Source organism: Girardinichthys multiradiatus, chromosome 14 (genome assembly GCF_021462225.1).
Source record: "Girardinichthys multiradiatus isolate DD_20200921_A chromosome 14, DD_fGirMul_XY1, whole genome shotgun sequence".
NCBI lineage: Eukaryota > Metazoa > Chordata > Actinopteri > Cyprinodontiformes > Goodeidae > Girardinichthys > Girardinichthys multiradiatus.
Genome location: NC_061807.1, coordinates 36,297,407 through 36,319,854, shown reverse-complemented (window position 1 = coordinate 36,319,854; position 22,448 = coordinate 36,297,407). Strand labels below are relative to the sequence as shown.

Genomic DNA, 22,448 nt, shown 5'->3' with positions numbered 1-22,448 from the left:
AGTGCCAAAACCACTGGTAAATGGTTTACTGACCATGGTATCACTGTGCTCAATTGGCCTGCCAACTCTCCTGACCTGAACCCCATAGAGAATCTGTGGGATATTGTGAAGAGAACGTTGAGAGACTCAAGACCCAACACTCTGGATGAGCTAAAGGCCGCTATCGAAGCATCCTGGGCCTCCATAAGACCTCAGCAGTGCCACAGGCTAATTGCCTCCATGCCACGCCGCATTGAAGCAGTTATTTCTGCCAAAGGATTCCCGACCAAGTATTGAGTGCATAACTGTACATGATTATTTGAAGGTTGACGTTTTTTGTATTAAAAACACTTTTCTTTTATTGGTCGGATGAAATATGCTAATTTTGTGAGATAGGAATTTTGGGTTTTCATGAGCTGTATGCCACAATCATCCGTATTAAGACAATAAAAGACCTGAAATATTTCAGTTAGTGTGCAATGAATCTAAAATATATGAATGTTACATTTTCATCATTACATTATGGAAAATAATGAACTTTATCACAATATGCTAATATTTTGAGAAGGACCTGTATACTTCTAGATTAGCAATTTTCATGCAGTACAAAGCTGGAAGATTGTGCTTTCATTCAATTGAGACCACAAAGAGAAACTTCCTTTAATTCTGTGGCTCTCAATAATTAAGGCAACAAGTAAACGATGAGGATGGGATTCGAACCCATGCGTGCAGAGCACAATGGATTAGCAGTCCATCACCTTAACCACTCGGTCACCTCATCTGTGTGCATGTATGCTATAGGTAAATGAGTGACAATCAAATATTAAACGATGATTCTGTTCAGGTAAAGGAGACAAATTTCTATCTGACATACGGAGTGTGTCAGGTCGTGTTTTCCCAAGGTAAACGGGGAATTACCTCAAATGGTAGAGCGCTCGCTTATCATGTGAGAGACAGCGGGAGCGACGCCTGCATTGTCCATTGATGAATCTTCTAAAATGAATGAATGACATTACTTTTTTTCTTTTGGGTTTAGCACTATGGCTATCGTAATATCCAAAAACAAAAAGATATTAAACACATAAACTTGTGCGATTTGTCAGATTTCTCGAAATTTCCATCATTGTTCAGTGGATTTTTGGGGGTGGAGAGATAGGCATCATATAACCTTCTGACCAATGCAAATTAAATATACAGTAAACTAGCAGAGTATCCCGTACGAGGACGAATAGGTTTAACACATGCACCAGATAAACAGAAGGAACGACCAGGTGATTCATCGTTCACACCATCGTTCACATAGCCACCTCGTCCCTAAATATGCGTGCTACAGGTAAAATGGTGATGATAAAATATTAAAGGACAATTCAGTTCACGTAATGTAGACCAATTTCTATCCAACATACGTAGTGTGTCAGGTCTTTGTTTGCCAATGCAAATGCTGAATTACCTAAAATGGTAGAGTGCTCGATTAGCATGCCAGAGACAGCTGTAGCGACGCCCATAATCTCCAGTGTTATGTATTTTAAAAAGTAATTGCTGACATTGTTGTACAATTCTTAGTAGAAGGAACAACCAGGTGATTCATGGTTCACACTATCGTTCACATAGCCACCTCGTCCCTAAGTATGCGTTCTGCAGGTAAAAGGGTGATGATTAAATATTAAAAGATAATTCAGTTCACAAAATGTAGACCAATTTCTATGACATTAGTGTTTTTCCTTTGGGTTAAAGGTAATAATACATGCACTAGATAAACAGAGGAAAACAAGTATTGTCTGTTGTGTATTTATCTTCTACCTTCAATGATACCAATTGCTGACATTGTTGTACAATTCATAGTAGAAGGAACGACCAGGTGATTCATCATTCACACTATCGTTCACACGGCCACCTCGTCCCTCCATATGCGTGCTACAGGTAAAATGGTGATGATCAAATATTAAAGGATAAATCAGTTCACATGATGTAGACCAATTTCTATCCAACATACGTAGTGTGTCAGGTCTTTGTTTGCCAATGCAAATGCTGAATTACCTCAAATGGTAGAGTGCTCGCTTAGCATGCCAGAGACAGCGGTAGCGACGCCCATAATCTCCAGTGTTATGTATTTTGAAAAGTAATTGCTGACATCATTGTACAATTCATAGCAGAAGGAACGACCAGGTGATTCATCGTTCACACTATCGTTCATATGCCACCTCGTCCCTGCGTATGCGTGCTACAGGTAAAAGGGTGATGATCAAATATTAAACAATAATTTAATTCACGTAATGTAGACCAATTTCTATCCAACATACTGAGTGTGTCAGGTCTTTGTTTGCCATTGCAAATGGGGAATTAGCGCAAATTGTAGAGTTCTCGCTTAGCATGTGAGAGGCAGCGGGATCAACACCCGCATTCTCCTTGGAACAATCATTTAATACAGATTAATGACATTAGTTTTTTTTCCTTTGAGTTAAAGGTAATAATACATGCAGTAGATAAACAGAGGAAACGAAGTATTATCTCTCTTGTATGTTTGTCTTTTAACTTTAGTAATGGGAAATGATGACGTTGTACAATTCATAGCAGAAGGAACGACCAGGGGATTCATCATTCACACTGACAGATGGCATGTTGCCTGTTGAGATAGAATATACTTCTAGATTAGCAATTTTCAGGCAGTACAAAGCTGGAAGATTGTGCTTTCATTCAATTGAGACCACAAAGAGAGCCTTCCTTTAATTCTGTGGCTCTCAATAATTAAGGAAACAAGTAAACGATGAGGATGGGATTCGAACCCATGCGTGCAGAGCACAATGGATTAGCAGTCCATCACCTTAACCACTCGGTCACCTCATCTGTGTGCATGTATGCTATAGGTAAATGAGTGACAATCAAATATTAAACGATGATTCTATTCAGGTAAAGGAGACAAATTTCTATCTGACATACGGAGTGTGTCAGGTCGTGTTTTCCCAAGGTAAACGGGGAATTACCTCAAATGGTAGAGCGCTCGCTTATCATGTGAGAGACAGCGGGAGCGACGCCTGCATTGTCCATTGATGAATCTTCTAAAATGAATGAATGACATTACTTTTTTTCTTTTGGGTTTAGCACTATGGCTATCGTAATATCCAAAAACAAAAAGATATTAAACACATAAACTTGTGCGATTTGTCAGATTTCTCAAAATTTCCATCATTGTTCAGTGGATTTTTGGGGGTGGAGAGATAGGCATCATATAACCTTCTGACCAATGCAAATTAAATATACAGTAAACTAGCAGAGTATCCCGTACGAGGACGAATAGGTTTAACACATGCACCAGATAAACAGAAGGAACGACCAGGTGATTCATCGTTCACACCATCGTTCACATAGCCACCTCGTCCCTAAATATGCGTGCTACAGGTAAAATGGTGATGATAAAATATTAAAGGACAATTCAGTTCACTTAATGTAGACCAATTTCTATCCAACATACGTAGTGTGTCAGGTCTTTGTTTGCCAATGCAAATGCTGAATTACCTAAAATGGTAGAGTGCTCGATTAGCATGCCAGAGACAGCGGTAGCGACGCCCATAATCTCCAGTGTTATGTATTTTAAAAAGTAATTGCTGACATTGTTGTACAATTCTTAGTAGAAGGAACAACCAGGTGATTCATGGTTCACACTATCGTTCACATAGCCACCTCGTCCCTACGTATGCGTTCTGCAGGTAAAAGGGTGATGATTAAATATTAAAAAATAATTCATTTCACAAAATGTAGACCAATTTCTATGACATTAGTTTATTTCCATTGGGTTAAAAGTAATAATACATGCACTAGATAAACAGAGGAAAACAAGTATTGTCTGTTGTGTATTTATCTTCTACCTTCAATGATACCAATTGCTGACATTGTTTTACAATTCATAGTAGAAGGAACGACCAGGTGATTCATCATTCACACTATCGTTCACACGGCCACCTCGTCCCTCCATATGCGTGCTACAGGTAAAATGGTGATGATCAAATATTAAAGGATAAATCAGTTCACATGATGTAGACAAATTTCTATCCAACATACGTAGTGTGTCAGGTCTTTGTTTGCCAATGCAAATGCTGAATTACCTCAAATGGTAGAGTGCTCGCTTAGCATGCCAGAGACAGCGGTAGCGACGCCCATAATCTCCAGTGTTATGTATTTTGAAAAGTAATTGCTGACATCATTGTACAATTCATAGCAGAAGGAACGACCAGGTGATTCATCGTTCACACTATCGTTCACATGCCACCTCGTCCCTGCGTATGCGTGCTACAGGTAAAAGGGTGATGATCAAATATTAAACAATAATTTAATTCACCTAATGTGGACCAATTTCTATCCAACATACTGAGTATGTCAGGTCTTTGTTTGCCATTGCAAATGGGGAATTAGCTCAAATTGTAGAGTTCTCTCTTAGCATGTGAGAGGCAGCGGGATCAACACCCGCATTCTCCTTGGAACAATCATTTAATACGGATTAATGACATTAGTGTTTTTCCATTGGGTTAAAGGTAATAATACATGCACCAGATAAACAGAGGAAAACAAGTATTGTCTGTTGTGTATTTATCTTCTTCCTTCAATGATACCAATTGCTGACATTGTTTTACAATTCATAGCAGAAGGAACGACCAGGTGATTCATCGTTCACACTATCGTTCACATGCCACCTCGTCCCTGCGTATGCGTGCTACAGGTAAAAGGGTGATGATCAAATATTAAACAATAATTTAATTCACGTAATGTGGACCAATTTCTATCCAACATACTGAGTGTGTCAGGTCTTTGTTTGCCATTGCAAATGGGGAATTAGCTCAAATTGTAGAGTTCTCGCTTAGCATGTGAGAGGCAGCGGGATCAACACCCGCATTCTCCTTGGAACAATCCTTTAATACGGATTAATGACATTAGTTTTTTTTCCTTTGAGTTAAAGGTAATAATACATGCAGTAGATAAACAGAGGAAACGAAGTATTATCTCTCTTGTATGTTTGTCTTTTAACTTTAGTAATGGGAAATGATGACGTTGTACAATTCATAGCAGAAGGAACGACCAGGGGATTCATCATTCACACTGACAGATGGCATGTTGCCTGTTGAGATAGAATACAGGTCCTTCTCAAAATATTAGCATGTTGTGATAAAGTTAATTATTTTCCATAATGTCATGATGAAAATTTAACATTCATATATTTTAGATTCATTGCACACTAACTGAAATATTTCAGGTCTTTTATTGTCTTAATACGGATGATTTTGGCATACAGCTCATGAAAACCCAAAATTCCTATCTCACAAAATTAGCATATCATTAAAAGGGTCTCTAAACGAGCTATGAACCTAATCATCTGAATCAACGAGTTAACTCTAAACACCTGCAAAAGATTCCTGAGGCCTTTAAAACTCCCAGCCTGGTTCATCACTCAAAACCCCAATCATGGGTAAGACTGCCGACCTGACTGCTGTCCAGAAGGCCACTATTGACACCCTCAAGCAAGAGGGTAAGACACAGAAAGAAATTTCTGAACGAATAGGCTGTTCCCAGAGTGCTGTATCAAGGCACCTCAGTGGGAAGTCTGTGGGAAGGAAAAAGTGTGGCAGAAAACGCTGCACAACGAGAAGAGGTGACCGGACCCTGAGGAAGATTGTGGAGAAGGGCCGATTCCAGACCTTGGGGGACCTGCGGAAGCAGTGGACTGAGTCTGGAGTAGAAACATCCAGAGCCCCTGTGCACAGGCGTGTGCAGGAAATGGCTACAGGTGCCACATTCCCCAGGTCAAGCCACTTTTGAACCAGAAACAGTGGCAGAAGTGCCTGACCTGGACTACAGAGAAGCAGCACTGGACTGTTGCTCAGTGGTCCAACGTACTTTTTTCGGATGAAATCAGATTCTGCATGTCATTCAGAAATCAAGGTGCCAGAGTCTGGAGGAAGACTGGGGAGAAGGAAATGCCAAAATGCCAGAAGTCCAGTGTCAAGTACCCAGAGTCAGTGATGGTCTGGGGTGCCGTGTCAGCTGCTGGTGTTGGTCCACTGTGTTTTATCAAGGAAGGGGTCAATGCAGCTAGCTATCAGGAGATTTTGGAGCACTTCATGCTTCCATCTGCTGAAAAGCTTTATGGAGATGAAGATTTCATTTTTCAGCACGACCTGGCACCTGCTCACAGTGCCAAAACCACTGGTAAATGGTTTACTGACCATGGTATCACTGTGCTCAATTGGCCTGCCAACTCTCCTGACCTGAACCCCATAGAGAATCTGTGGGATATTGTGAAGAGAACGTTGAGAGACTCAAGACCCAACACTCTGGATGAGCTAAAGGCCGCTATCGAAGCATCCTGGGCCTCCATAAGACCTCAGCAGTGCCACAGGCTAATTGCCTCCATGCCACGCCGCATTGAAGCAGTTATTTCTGCCAAAGGATTCCCGACCAAGTATTGAGTGCATAACTGTACATGATTATTTGAAGGTTGACGTTTTTTGTATTAAAAACACTTTTCTTTTATTGGTCGGATGAAATATGCTAATTTTGTGAGATAGGAATTTTGGGTTTTCATGAGCTGTATGCCACAATCATCCGTATTAAGACAATAAAAGACCTGAAATATTTCAGTTAGTGTGCAATGAATCTAAAATATATGAATGTTACATTTTCATCATTACATTATGGAAAATAATGAACTTTATCAAAATATGCTAATATTTTGAGAAGGACCTGTATACTTCTAGATTAGCAATTTTCATGGAGTACAAAGCTGGAAGATTGTGCTTTCATTCAATTGAGACCACAAAGAGAGCCTTCCTTTAATTCTGTGGCTCTCAATAATTAAGGCAACAAGTAAACGATGAGGATGGGATTCGAACCCATGCGTGCAGAGCACAATGGATTAGCAGTCCATCACCTTAACCACTCGGTCACCTCATCTGTGTGCATGTATGCTATAGGTAAATGAGTGACAATCAAATATTAAACGATGATTCTATTCAGGTAAAGGAGACAAATTTCTATCTGACATACGGAGTGTGTCAGGTCGTGTTTTCCCAAGGTAAACGGGGAATTACCTCAAATGGTAGAGCGCTCGCTTATCATGTGAGAGACAGCGGGAGCGACGCCTGCATTGTCCATTGATGAATCTTCTAAAATGAATGAATGACATTACTTTTTTTCTTTTGGGTTTAGCACTATGGCTATCGTAATATCCAAAAACAAAAAGATATTAAACACATAAACTTGTGCGATTTGTCAGATTTCTCGAAATTTCCATCATTGTTCAGTGGATTTTTGGGGGTGGAGAGATAGGCATCATATAACCTTCTGACCAATGCAAATTAAATATACAGTAAACTAGCAGAGTATCCCGTACGAGGACGAATAGGTTTAACACATGCACCAGATAAACAGAAGGAACGACCAGGTGATTCATCGTTCACACCATCGTTCACATAGCCACCTCGTCCCTAAATATGCGTGCTACAGGTAAAATGGTGATGATAAAATATTAAAGGACAATTCAGTTCACGTAATGTAGACCAATTTCTATCCAACATACGTAGTGTGTCAGGTCTTTGTTTGCCAATGCAAATGCTGAATTACCTAAAATGGTAGAGTGCTCGATTAGCATGCCAGAGACAGCGGTAGCGACACCCATAATCTCCAGTGTTATGTATTTTAAAAAGTAATTGCTGACATTGTTGTACAATTCTTAGTAGAAGGAACAACCAGGTGATTCATGGTTCACACTATCGTTCACATAGCCACCTCGTCCCTACGTATGCGTTCTGCAGGTAAAAGGGTGATGATTAAATATTAAAGATAATTCAGTTCACAAAATGTAGACCAATTTCTATGACATTAGTTTGTTTCCTTTGGGTTAAAGGTAATAATACATGCACTAGATAAACAGAGGAAAACAAGTATTGTCTGTTGTGTATTTATCTTCTACCTTCAATGATACCAATTGCTGACATTGTTGTACAATTCTTAGTAGAAGGAACAACCAGGTGATTCATGGTTCACACTATTGTTCACACGGCCACCTCGTCCCTCCATATGCGTGCTACAGGTAAAATGGTGATGATCAAATATTAAAGGATAAATCAGTTCACATGATGTAGACCAATTTCTATCCAACATACGTAGTGTGTCAGGTCTTTGTTTGCCAATGCAAATGCTGAATTACCTCAAATGGTAGAGTGCTCGATTAGCATGCCAGAGACAGCGGTAGCGACGCCCATAATCTCCAGTGTTATGTATTTTGAAAAGTAATTGCTGACATCATTGTACAATTCATAGCAGAAGGAACGACCAGGTGATTCATCGTTCACACTATCGTTCACATGCCACCTCGTCCCTGCGTATGCGTGCTACAGGTAAAAGGGTGATGATCAAATATTAAACAATAATTTAATTCACGTAATGTAGACCAATTTCTATCCAACATACTGAGTGTGTCAGGTCTTTGTTTGCCATTGCAAATGGGGAATTAGCTCAAATTGTAGAGTTCTCGCTTAGCATGTGAGAGGCAGCGGGATCAACACCCGCATTCTCCTTGGAACAATCATTTAATACGGATTAATGACATTAGTTTTTTTTTCCTTTGAGTTAAAGTTAATAATACATGCAGTAGATAAACAGAGGAAACGAAGTATTATCTCTCTTGTATGTTTGTCTTTTAACTTTAGTAATGGGAAATGATGACGTTGTACAATTCATAGCAGAAGGAACGACCAGGGGATTCATCATTCACACTGACAGATGGCATGTTGCCTGTTGAGATAGAATATACTTCTAGATTAGCAATTTTCATGCAGTACAAAGCTGGAAGATTGTGCTTTCATTCAATTGAGACCACAAAGAGAGCCTTCCTTTAATTCTGTGGCTCTCAATAATTAAGGCAACAAGTAAACGATGAGGATGGGATTCGAACCCATGCGTGCAGAGCACAATGGATTAGCAGTCCATCACCTTAACCACTCGGTCACCTCATCTGTGTGCATGCATGTTATAGGTAAATGAGTGACAATCAAATATTAAACGATGATTTTATTCAGGTAAAGGAGACAAATTTCTATCTGACATACGGAGTGTGTCAGGTCGTGTTTTCCCAAGGTAAACGGGGAATTACCTCAAATGGTAGAGCGCTCGCTTATCACGTGAGAGACAGCGGGAGCGATGCCTGCATTGTCCATTGATAAATCTTCTAAAATTAATGAATGACATTACTTTTTTTCTTTTGGGTTTAGCACTATGGCTATCGTAATATCCAAAAACAAAAAGATATTAAACACATAAACTTGTGCGATTTGTCAGATTTCTCGAAATTTCCATCATTGTTCAGTGGATTTTTGGGGGTGGAGAGATAGGCATCATATAACCTTCTGACCAATGCAAATTAAATATACAGTAAACTAGCAGAGTATCCCGTACGAGGACGAATAGGTTTAACACATGCACCAGATAAACAGAAGGAACGACCAGGTGATTCATCGTTCACACCATCGTTTAAATAGCCACCTCGTCCCTAAATATGCGTGCTACAGGTAAAATGGTGATGATAAAATATTAAAGGACAATTCAGTTCACGTAATGTAGACCAATTTCTATCCAACATACGTAGTGTGTCAGGTCTTTGTTTGCCAATGCAAATGCTGAATTACCTAAAATGGTAGAGTGCTCGATTAGCATGCCAGAGACAGCGGTAGCGACGCCCATAATCTCCAGTGTTATGTATTTTAAAAAGTAATTGCTGACATTGTTGTACAATTCTTAGTAGAAGGAACAACCAGGTGATTCATGGTTCACACTATCGTTCACATAGCCACCTCGTCCCTAAGTATGCGTTCTGCAGGTAAAAGGGTGATGATTAAATATTAAAAGATAATTCAGTTCACAAAATGTAGACCAATTTCTATGACATTAGTGTGTTTCCTTTGGGTTAAAGGTAATAATACATGCACTAGATAAACAGAGGAAAACAAGTATTGTCTGTTGTGTATTTATCTTCTACCTTCAATGATACCAATTGCTGACATTGTTGTACAATTCATAGTAGAAGGAACGACCAGGTGATTCATCATTCACACTGTCGTTCACACGGCCACCTCGTCCCTCCATATGCGTGCTACAGGTAAAATGGTGATGATCAAATATTAAAGGATAAATCAGTTCACATGATGTAGACCAATTTCTATCCAACATACGTAGTGTGTCAGGTCTTTGTTTCCCAATGCAAATGCTGAATTACCTCAAATGGTAGAGTGCTCGATTAGCATGCCAGAGACAGCGGTAGCGACGCCCATAATCTCCAGTGTTATGTATTTTGAAAAGTAATTGCTGACATCATTGTACAATTCATAGCAGAAGGAACGACCAGGTGATTCATCGTTCACACTATCGTTCACATGCCACCTCGTCCCTGCGTATGCGTGCTACAGGTAAAAGGGTGATGATCAAATATTAAACAATAATTTAATTCACGTAATGTGGACCAATTTCTATCCAACATACTGAGTATGTCAGGTCTTTGTTTGCCATTGCAAATGGGGAATTAGCTCAAATTGTAGAGTTCTCTCTTAGCATGTGAGAGGCAGCGGGATCAACACCCGCATTCTCCTTGGAACAATCATTTAATACGGATTAATGACATTAGTGTTTTTCCTTTGGGTTAAAGGTAATAATACATGCACTAGATAAACAGAGGAAAACAAGTATTGTCTCTTGTGTATTTATCTTCTTCCTTCAATGATACCAATTGCTGACATTGTTTTACAATTCATAGCAGAAGGAACGACCAGGTGATTCATCGTTCACACTATCGTTCACATGCCACCTCGTCCCTGCGTATGCGTGCTACAGGTAAAAGGGTGATGATCAAATATTAAACAATAATTTAATTCACGTAATGTGGACCAATTTCTATCCAACATACTGAGTGTGTCAGGTCTTTGTTTGCCATTGCAAATGGGGAATTAGCTCAAATTGTAGAGTTCTCGCTTAGCATGTGAGAGGCAGCGGGATCAACACCCGCATTCTCCTTGGAACAATCATTTAATATGGATTAATAACATTAGTTTTTTTTCCTTTGAGTTAAAGGTAATAATACATGCAGTAGATAAACAGAGGAAACGAAGTATTATCTCTCTTGTATGTTTGTCTTTTAACTTTAGTAATGGGAAATGATGACGTTGTACAATTCATAGCAGAAGGAACGACCAGGGGATTCATCATTCACACTGACAGATGGCATGTTGCCTGTTGAGATAGAATACAGGTCCTTCTCAAAATATTAGCATGTTGTGATAAAGTTAATTATTTTCCATAATGTCATGATGAAAATTTAACATTCATATATTTTAGATTCATTGCACACTAACTGAAATATTTCAGGTCTTTTATTGTCTTAATACGGATGATTTTGGCATACAGCTCATGAAAACCCAAAATTCCTATCTCACAAAATTAGCATATCATTAAAAGGGTCTCTAAACGAGCTATGAACCTAATCATCTGAATCAACGAGTTAACTCTAAACACCTGCAAAAGATTCCTGAGGCCTTTAAAACTCCCAGCCTGGTTCATCACTCAAAACCCCAATCATGGGTAAGACTGCCGACCTGACTGCTGTCCAGAAGGCCACTATTGACACCCTCAAGCAAGAGGGTAAGACACAGAAAGAAATTTCTGAACGAATAGGCTGTTCCCAGAGTGCTGTATCAAGGCACCTCAGTGGGAAGTCTGTGGGAAGGAAAAAGTGTGGCAGAAAACGCTGCACAACGAGAAGAGGTGACCGGACCCTGAGGAAGATTGTGGAGAAGGGCCGATTCCAGACCTTGGGGGACCTGCGGAAGCAGTGGACTGAGTCTGGAGTAGAAACATCCAGAGCCCCTGTGCACAGGCGTGTGCAGGAAATGGGCTACAGGTGCCACATTCCCCAGGTCAAGCCACTTTTGAACCAGAAACAGTGGCAGAAGTGCCTGACCTGGACTACAGAGAAGCAGCACTGGACTGTTGCTCAGTGGTCCAACGTACTTTTTTCGGATGAAATCAGATTCTGCATGTCATTCAGAAATCAAGGTGCCAGAGTCTGGAGGAAGACTGGGGAGAAGGAAATGCCAAAATGCCAGAAGTCCAGTGTCAAGTACCCAGAGTCAGTGATGGTCTGGGGTGCCGTGTCAGCTGCTGGTGTTGGTCCACTGTGTTTTATCAAGGACAGGGTCAATGCAGCTAGCTATCAGGAGATTTTGGAGCACTTCATGCTTCCATCTGCTGAAAAGCTTTATGGAGATGAAGATTTCATTTTTCAGCACGACCTGGCACCTGCTCACAGTGCCAAAACCACTGGTAAATGGTTTACTGACCATGGTATCACTGTGCTCAATTGGCCTGCCAACTCTCCTGACCTGAACCCCATAGAGAATCTGTGGGATATTGTGAAGAGAACGTTGAGAGACTCAAGACCCAACACTCTGGATGAGCTAAAGGCCGCTATCGAAGCATCCTGGGCCTCCATAAGACCTCAGCAGTGCCACAGGCTAATTGCCTCCATGCCACGCCGCATTGAAGCAGTTATTTCTGCCAAAGGATTCCCGACCAAGTATTGAGTGCATAACTGTACATGATTATTTGAAGGTTGACGTTTTTTGTATTAAAAACACTTTTCTTTTATTGGTCGGATGAAATATGCTAATTTTGTGAGATAGGAATTTTGGGTTTTCATGAGCTGTATGCCACAATCATCCGTATTAAGACAATAAAAGACCTGAAATATTTCAGTTAGTGTGCAATGAATCTAAAATATATGAATGTTACATTTTCATCATTACATTATGGAAAATAATGAACTTTATCACAATATGCTAATATTTTGAGAAGGACCTGTATACTTCTAGATTAGCAATTTTCATGCAGTACAAAGCTGGAAGATTGTGCTTTCATTCAATTGAGACCACAAAGAGAGCCTTCCTTTAATTCTGTGGCTCTCAATAATTAAGGCAACAAGTAAACGATGAGGATGGGATTCGAACCCATGCGTGCAGAGCACAATGGATTAGCAGTCCATCACCTTAACCACTCGGTCACCTCATCTGTGTGCATGTATGCTATAGGTAAATGAGTGACAATCAAATATTAAACGATGATTCTATTCAGGTAAAGGAGACAAATTTCTATCTGACATACGGAGTGTGTCAGGTCGTGTTTTCCCAAGGTAAACGGGGAATTACCTCAAATGGTAGAGCGCTCGCTTATCATGTGAGAGACAGCGGGAGCGACGCCTGCATTGTCCATTGATGAATCTTCTAAAATGAATGAATGACATTACTTTTTTTCTTTTGGGTTTAGCACTATGGCTATCGTAATATCCAAAAACAAAAAGATATTAAACACATAAACTTGTGCGATTTGTCAGATTTCTCGAAATTTCCATCATTGTTCAGTGGATTTTTGGGGGTGGAGAGATAGGCATCATATAACCTTCTGACCAATGCAAATTAAATATACAGTAAACTAGCAGAGTATCCCGTACGAGGACGAATAGGTTTAACACATGCACCAGATAAACAGAAGGAACGACCAGGTGATTCATCGTTCACACCATCGTTCACATAGCCACCTCGTCCCTAAATATGCGTGCTACAGGTAAAATGGTGATGATAAAATATTAAAGGACAATTCAGTTCACGTAATGTAGACCAATTTCTATCCAACATACGTAGTGTGTCAGGTCTTTGTTTGCCAATGCAAATGCTGAATTACCTAAAATGGTAGAGTGCTCGATTAGCATGCCAGAGACAGCGGTAGCGACGCCCATAATCTCCAGTGTTATGTATTTTAAAAAGTAATTGCTGACATTGTTGTACAATTCTTAGTAGAAGGAACAACCAGGTGATTCATGGTTCACACTATCGTTCACATAGCCACCTCGTCCCTAAGTATGCGTTCTGCAGGTAAAAGGGTGATGATTAAATATTAAAAGATAATTCAGTTCACAAAATGTAGACCAATTTCTATGACATTAGTTTGTTTCCTTTGGGTTAAAGGTAATAATACATGCACTAGATAAACAGAGGAAAACAAGTATTGTCTGTTGTGTATTTATCTTCTACCTTCAATGATACCAATTGCTGACATTGTTGTACAATTCATAGTAGAAGGAACGACCAGGTGATTCATCATTCACACTATCGTTCACACGGCCACCTCGTCCCTCCATATGCGTGCTACAGGTAAAATGGTGATGATCAAATATTAAAGGATAAATCAGTTCACATGATGTAGACAAATTTCTATCCAACATACGTAGTGTGTCAGGTCTTTGTTTGCCAATGCAAATGCTGAATTACCTCAAATGGTAGAGTGCTCGCTTAGCATGCCAGAGACAGCGGTAGCGACGCCCATAATCTCCAGTGTTATGTATTTTGAAAAGTAATTGCTGACATCATTGTACAATTCATAGCAGAAGGAACGACCAGGTGATTCATCGTTCACACTATCGTTCACATGCCACCTCGTCCCTGCGTATGCGTGCTACAGGTAAAAGGGTGATGATCAAATATTAAACAATAATTTAATTCACGTAATGTAGACCAATTTCTATCCAACATACCTATGTGTCAGGTCTTTGTTTGCCATTGCAAATGGGGAATTAGCTCAAATTGTAGAGTTCTCGCTTAGCATGTGAGAGGCAGCGGGATCAACACCCGCATTCTCCTTGGAACAATCATTTAATACGGATTAATGACATTAGTTTTTTTTTCCTTTGAGTTAAAGGTAATAATACATGCAGTAGATAAACAGAGGAAACGAAGTATTATCTCTCTTGTATGTTTGTCTTTTAACTTTAGTAATGGGAAATGATGACGTTGTACAATTCATAGCAGAAGGAACGACCAGGGGATTCATCATTCACACTATCGTTCACATGCCACCTCGTCCCTGCGTATGCGTGCTACAGGTAAAAGGGTGATGATCAAATATTAAACAATAATTTAATTCACGTAATGTGGACCAATTTCTATCCAACATACTGAGTATGTCAGGTCTTTGTTTGCCATTGCAAATGGGGAATTAGCTCAAATTGTAGAGTTCTCTCTTAGCATGTGAGAGGCAGCGGGATCAACACCCGCATTCTCCTTGGAACAATCATTTAATACGGATTAATGACATTAGTGTTTTTCCTTTGGGTTAAAGGTAATAATACATGCACTAGATAAACAGAGGAAAACAAGTATTGTCTCTTGTGTATTTATCTTCTTCCTTCAATGATACCAATTGCTGACATTGTTTTACAATTCATAGCAGAAGGAACGACCAGGTGATTCATCGTTCACACTATCGTTCACATGTCACCTCGTCCCTGCGTATGCGTGCTACAGGTAAAAGGGTGATGATCAAATATTAAACAATAATTTAATTCACGTAATGTGGACCAATTTCTATCCAACATACTGAGTGTGTCAGGTCTTTGTTTGCCATTGCAAATGGGGAATTAGCTCAAATTGTAGAGTTCTCGCTTAGCATGTGAGAGGCAGCGGGATCAACACCCGCATTCTCCTTGGAACAATCATTTAATACGGATTAATGACATTAGTTTTTTTTCCTTTGAGTTAAAGGTAATAATACATGCAGTAGATAAACAGAGGAAACGAAGTATTATCTCTCTTGTATGTTTGTCTTTTAACTTTAGTAATGGGAAATGATGACGTTGTACAATTCATAGCAGAAGGAACGACCAGGGGATTCATCATTCACACTGACAGATGGCATGTTGCCTGTTGAGATAGAATATACTTCTAGATTAGCAATTTTCATGCAGTACAAAGCTGGAAGATTGTGCTTTCATTCAATTGAGACCACAAAGAGAGCCTTCCTTTAATTCTGTGGCTCTCAATAATTAAGGCAACAAGTAAACGATGAGGATGGGATTCGAACCCATGCGTGCAGAGCACAATGGATTAGCAGTCCATCACCTTAACCACTCGGTCACCTCATCTGTGTGCATGTATGCTATAGGTAAATGAGTGACAATCAAATATTAAACGATGATTCTATTCAGGTAAAGGAGACAAATTTCTATCTGACATACGGAGTGTGTCAGGTCGTGTTTTCCCAAGGTAAACGGGGAATTACCTCAAATGGTAGAGCGCTCGCTTATCATGTGAGAGACAGCGGGAGCGACGCCTGCATTGTCCATTGATGAATCTTCTAAAATGAATGAATGACATAACTTTTTTTCTTTTGGGTTTAGCACTATGGCTATCGTAATATCCAAAAACAAAAAGATATTAAACACATAAACTTGTGCGATTTGTCAGATTTCTCGAAATTTCCATCATTGTTCAGTGGATTTTTGGGGGTGGAGAGATAGGCATCATATAACCTTCTGACCAATGCAAATTAAATATACAGTAAACTAGCAGAGTATCCCGTACGAGGACGAATAGGTTTAACACATGCACCAGATAAACAGAAGGAACGACCAGGTGATTCATCGTTCACACCATCGTTCACATAGCCACCTCGTCCCTAAATATGCGTGCTACAGGTAAAATGGTGATGATAAAATATTAAAGGACAATTCAGTTCACGTAATGTAGACCAATTTCTATCCAACATACGTAGTGTGTCAGGTCTTTGTTTGCCAATGCAAATGCTGAATTACCTAAAATGGTAGAGTGCTCGATTAGCATGCCAGAGACAGCGGTAGCGACGCCCATAATCTCCAGTGTTATGTATTTTAAAAAGTAATTGCTGACATTGTTGTACAATTCTTAGTAGAAGGAACAACCAGGTGATTCATGGTTCACACTATCGTTCACATAGCCACCTCGTCCCTAAGTATGCGTTCTGCAGGTAAAAGGGTGATGATTAAATATTAAAAGATAATTCAGTTCACAAAATGTAGACCAATTTCTATGACATTAGTGTTTTTCCTTTGGGTTAAAGGTAATAATACATGCACTAGATAAACAGAGGAAAACAAGTATTGTCTGTTGTGTATTTATCTTCTACCTTCAATGATACCAATTGCTGACATTGTTTTACAATTCATAGTAGAAGGAACGACCAGGTGATTCATCATTCACACTATCGTTCGCACGGCCACCTCATCCCTGTATATGCGTGCTACAGGTAAAAGGTTGATGATCAAATATTAAAGGATAATTCAGTTCAAGTAATGTAGACCAATTTCTATGACATTAGTTTATTTCCATTGGGTTAAAGGTAATAATACATGCACTAGATAAACAGAGGAAAACAAGTATTGCCTGTTGTATAGATTTATCTTGTAACTTCAATGATACCAATTGCTGACATTGTTGTACAATTCATAGCAGAAGGAACTACCAGACAATTTATCGTTCACACGGCCACCTCGTCCCTCCATATGCGTGCTACAGGTAAAAGGTTGATGATCAAATATTAAAGGATAATTCAGTTCACGTAATGTAGACCAATTTCTATCCAATATACGGAGTGTGTCAGGTCTTTGTTTGCCACTGTAAACGGGGAATTAGCTCAAATGGTCGAGTGCTCGCTTAGCATGTGAGAGGCAGTGGGATCGACGCCCGCATTCTCCATGGAAAAATCAATTAATATGGATTAAGGACTTTAGCTTTTTTCCTTTGGGTTAAAGGTAATAATATATGCAGTAGATAAACAGAGGAAAAGAAGTATTATCTCTCGTGTATGTTTGTCTTTTAACTTTAGTGATAGGAATTGATGACGATGTCCATTTCATAGTAGAAGGAACGACCCGGTGATTCATTGTTCACACTATCGTTCACACGACCACCTCTTCCCTGCGTATGCGTGCTAAAGGTAAAAGGGTGATGATTAAATATTAAAGGACAATTCAGTTCACATAATGTAGACCAATTTCTATGACATTAGTTTTTTTCCTTTGGGTTAAAGGTAATAATACATGCACTAGATAAACAGAGGAAAACAAGTATTGTCTGTTGTGTAGATTTATCTTGTAACTTCAATGATACCAATTGCTAACATTGTTGTACAATTCATAGCAGAAGGAACGACCAGGTGATTCATCCTTCACACTATTGTTCACACGGCCACCTCGTCCCTCCATATGCGTGCTACAGGTAAAGGGTTGATGATCAAATATTAAAGGATAATTCAGTTCAAGTAATGTAGACCAATTTCTATCCAATATACGGAGTGTGTCAGGTCTTTGTTTGCCACTGTAAATGGGGAATTAGCTCAAATGGTAGAGTGCTCGCTTAGCATGTGAGAGGCAGCGGGATCGACGCCCGCATTCTCCACGGAAAAAGCATTTAATAGGGATTAATGACATTAGTTTTTTTCCTTTGGGTTAAAGGTAATAATACATGCAGTAGATAAACAGAGGAAAAGAAGTATTATCTGTCTTATATGTTTGTCTTTTATCTTTAGTGATAAGAATTGGTGACGTACAATTCATAGTAGAAGGAACGACCAGGCGATTCATTGTTCACACTATCGTTCACACAGCCTCTTTGTCCCTGCGTATGCGTGCTGCAGGTAAAAGGGTGATGATTGAATATTAAAGGACAATTCAGTTCACATAATGTAGACCAATTTCTATGACATTAGTTTTTTTCCTTTGGGTTAAAGGTAATAATACATGCAGTAGATAAACAGAGGAAAAGAAGTATTATCTCTCGTGTATGTTTGTCTTTTAACTTTAGTGATAGGAATTGATGACGATGTACATTTCATAGTAGAAGGAACAACCCGGTGATTCATTGTTCACACTATCGTTCACACGACCACCTCTTCCCTGTGTATGCGTGCTACAGGTAAAAGGGTGATGATTAAATATTAAAGGATAATTCAGTTCACATAATGTAGACCAATTTCTATGACATTAGTTTTTTTCCATTGGGTTAAAGGTAATAATACATGCACTAGATAAACAGAGGAAAACAAGTATTGTCTGTTGTGTAGATTTATCTTGTAACTTCAATGATACCAATTGCTGACATTGTTGTACATTTCATAGTACAAGGAACGACCAGTTGATTCATCATTCACACTATCGTTCACACGACCACCTCATCCCTCCATACAGGTAAAAGGGTGATGATCAAATATTAAAGGATAATTCAGTTCACGTAATGTAGACCAATTTCTATCCAATATACGGAGTTTGTCAGGTCTTTGTTTGCTACTGTAAATGGGGAATTAGCTCAAATGGTAGAGCGCTTGCTTTGCATGTGAGAGGTGGCGGGATTGACGCCCGCATTCTCCACGGAAAAATCAATTAAGATGGAGTAAGGACATTAGTTTTTTTCCTTTGAGTTAAAGGTAATAATACATTCAGTAGATAAACAGAGGAAAGAAGTATTATCTGTCTTATGTGTTTGTCTTTTATCTTTAGTGATAAGAATTGGTGTCGTTGTACAATTCATAGTAGAAGGAACGACCAGGCGATTCATTATTCACACTATCGTTCACACAACCACCTCGTCCCTAAGTATGCGTGCTACAGTTAAAAGAGCGATGATTAAATATTAAAGGATAATTCAGTTCACATAATGTAGACCAATTTCTATGACATTAGTTTTTTTCCATTGGGTTAAAGGTAATAATACATGCACTAGATAAACAGAGGAAAACCAGTATTGTCTGTTGTGTAGATTTATCTTGTAACTTCAATGATACCAATTGCTGACATTGTTGTACAATTCATAGCAGAAGGAACGACCAGGTGATTCATCGTTCACATTATCGTTCACACGGCCACCTCATCCCTGCATATGCGTGCTACAGGTAAAAGGGTGATGATTAAATATTAAAGGACAATTCAGTTCACATAATGTAGACCAATTTCTATGACATTAGGTTTTTTCCTTTGGGTATGCACTAGATAAAAAGAGGAAAACAAGTATTGTCTGTTGTGTAGATTTATCTTTTAACTTCAATGATACCCATTGCTGACATTGTTGTACATTTCATAGTACAAGGAACGACCAGTTGATACATCATTCACACTATCGTTCACACGACCACCTCGTCCCTGCATACAGGTAAAATGGTGATGATCAAATATTAAAGGATAATTCAGTTCACGTAATGTAGACCAATTTCTATCCAATATACGGAGTGTGTCAGGTCTTTATTTGCTACTGTAAATGGGGAATTAGCTCAAATGGTAGAGCGCTCGCTTTGCATGTGAGAGGCAGTGGGATCGATGCCCGCATTCTCCAAGAAAAAGCAATTATTAAGGACATTAGTTTTTTCCTTTCAGTTAAAGGTAATAATACATTCAGTAGATAAACAGAGAAAAGAAGTATTATCTCTCGTGTATGTTTGTCTTTTGACTTTAGTGATAGGAATTGATGACGTACAATTCATAGTAGAAGGAACGACCAGGCAATTGATTGTTCACACTATCGTTCACACGACCACCTCGTCCCTCCGTACAGGTAAAAGGGTGATGATCAAATATTAAAGGACAATTCAGTTCAAGTAATGTAGACCAATTTCTATGACATTAGTTTTTTTCCTTTGGGTTAAAGGTAATAATACATGCACTAGATAAACAGAGGAAAACAAGTATTGTCTGTTGTGTAGATTTATCTTGTAACTTCAATGATACCAATTGCTAACATTGTTGTACAATTCATAGCAGAAGGAACGACCAGGTGATTCATCCTTCACACTATTGTTCACACGGCCACCTCGTCCCTCCATATGCGTGCTACAGGTAAAAGGTTGATGATCAAATATTAAAGGATAATTCAGTTCAAGTAATGTAGACCAATTTCTATCCAATATACGGAGTGTGTCAGGTCTTTGTTTGCCACTGTAAACGGGGAATTAGCTCAAATGGTAGAGTGCTCGCTTAGCATGTGAGTGGCAGCGGGATCGACACCCTCATTCTCCACGGAAAAAGCTTTTAATAGGGATTAATGACATTAGTTTTTTTCCTTTGGGTTAAAGGTAATAATACATGCAGTAGATAAACAGAGGAAAATAAGTATTATCTGTCTTATATGTTTTTCTTCTATCTTTAGTGATACGAATTGGTGTCGTTGTACAATTCATAGTAGAAGGAACGACCAGGCGATTCATTGTTCACACTATCGTTCACACGGCCACTTTGTCCCTGCATATGCGTGCTGCAGGTAAAAGGGTGATGATTAAATATTAAAGGACAATTCAGTTCACATAATGTAGACCAATTTCTATGACATTAGTTTTTTTCCTTTGGGTTAAAGGTAGTAATACATGCTGTAATCTCCAGTGTTAAGTATTTTAAAAAGTGATTGCTGACATTGTTGTACAATTCATAGCAGAAGGAACGACCCGACAATTTATCGTTCACACGGCCACATCGTCCCTGCAAATGCGTGCTACAGGTAAAAGGGTGATGATTAAATATTAAAGGACAATTCAGTTCACATAATGTAGACCAATTTCTATGACATTGGTTTTTTTTCCTTTGGGTTAAAGGTAATAAATACATGCACTAGATAAAAAGAGGAAAACAAGTATTGTCTGTTGTGTAGATTTATCTTGTAACTTCAATGATACCAATTGCTGACATTGTTGTACATTTCATTGTACAAGGAACGACCAGTTGATTCATCATTCACACTATTGTTCACACAACCACCTCGACCCTGCGTATGCGTGCTACAGGTAAAAGGGTGATGATTAAATATTAAAGGATAATTCAGTTCACATAATGTAGACCAATTTCTATGACATTAGTTTTTTTCCTTTGGGTTAAAGGTAGTAATACATGCTGTAATCTCCAGTGTTAAGTATTTTAAAAAGTCATTGCTGACATTGTTGTACAATTCATAGCAGAAGGAACTACCAGACAATTTATCGTTCACACGGCCACCTCGTCCCTCCATATGCGTGCTACAGGTAAAAGGTTGATGATCAAATATTAAAGGATAATTCAGTTCAAGTAATGTAGACCAATTTCTATCCAATATACGGAGTGTGTCAGGTCTTTGTTTGCCACTGTAAATGGGGAATTAGCTCAAATGGTAGAGTGCTCGCTTAGCATGTGAGAGGCAGCGGGATCGACGCCCGCATTCTCCACGGAAAAAGCATTTAATAGGGATTAATGACATTAGTTTTTTTCCTTTGGGTTAAAGGTAATAATACATGCAGTAGATAAACAGAGGAAAAGAAGTATTATCTGTCTTATATGTTTGTCTTTTATCTTTAGTGATAAGAATTGGTGACGTACAATTCATAGTAGAAGGAACGACCAGGCGATTCATTGTTCACACTATCGTTCACACAGCCTCTTTGTCCCTGCGTATGCGTGCTGCAGGTAAAAGGGTGATGATTGAATATTAAAGGACAATTCAGTTCACATAATGTAGACCAATTTCTATGACATTAGTTTTTTTCCTTTGGGTTAAAGGTAATAATACATGCAGTAGATAAACAGAGGAAAAGAAGTATTATCTCTCGTGTATGTTTGTCTTTTA

The 22,448-nt window shown here is 39.0% G+C and overlaps 1 protein-coding gene and 6 non-coding genes across 7 annotated transcripts in view; all 7 read right to left on the bottom strand.

Annotated features, from left to right (window-relative positions):
* Window positions 1-22,448, bottom strand: part of LOC124880337 — an 88,262-nt gene that overhangs the window by 45,624 nt on the left and 20,190 nt on the right. The window lies entirely within an intron of this gene.
* trnas-gcu lies at window positions 679-760 on the bottom strand. Its single transcript has one exon. It is a non-coding gene; the product is annotated as a tRNA-Ser (tRNA).
* Window positions 2,742-2,823, bottom strand: trnas-gcu. Its single transcript has one exon. It is a non-coding gene; the product is annotated as a tRNA-Ser (tRNA).
* Window positions 6,837-6,918, bottom strand: trnas-gcu. The gene has a single exon. It is a non-coding gene; the product is annotated as a tRNA-Ser (tRNA).
* On the bottom strand, window positions 8,900-8,981 carry trnas-gcu. Its single transcript has one exon. It is a non-coding gene; the product is annotated as a tRNA-Ser (tRNA).
* On the bottom strand, window positions 12,996-13,077 carry trnas-gcu. Its single transcript has one exon. It is a non-coding gene; the product is annotated as a tRNA-Ser (tRNA).
* trnas-gcu lies at window positions 15,901-15,982 on the bottom strand. Its single transcript has one exon. It is a non-coding gene; the product is annotated as a tRNA-Ser (tRNA).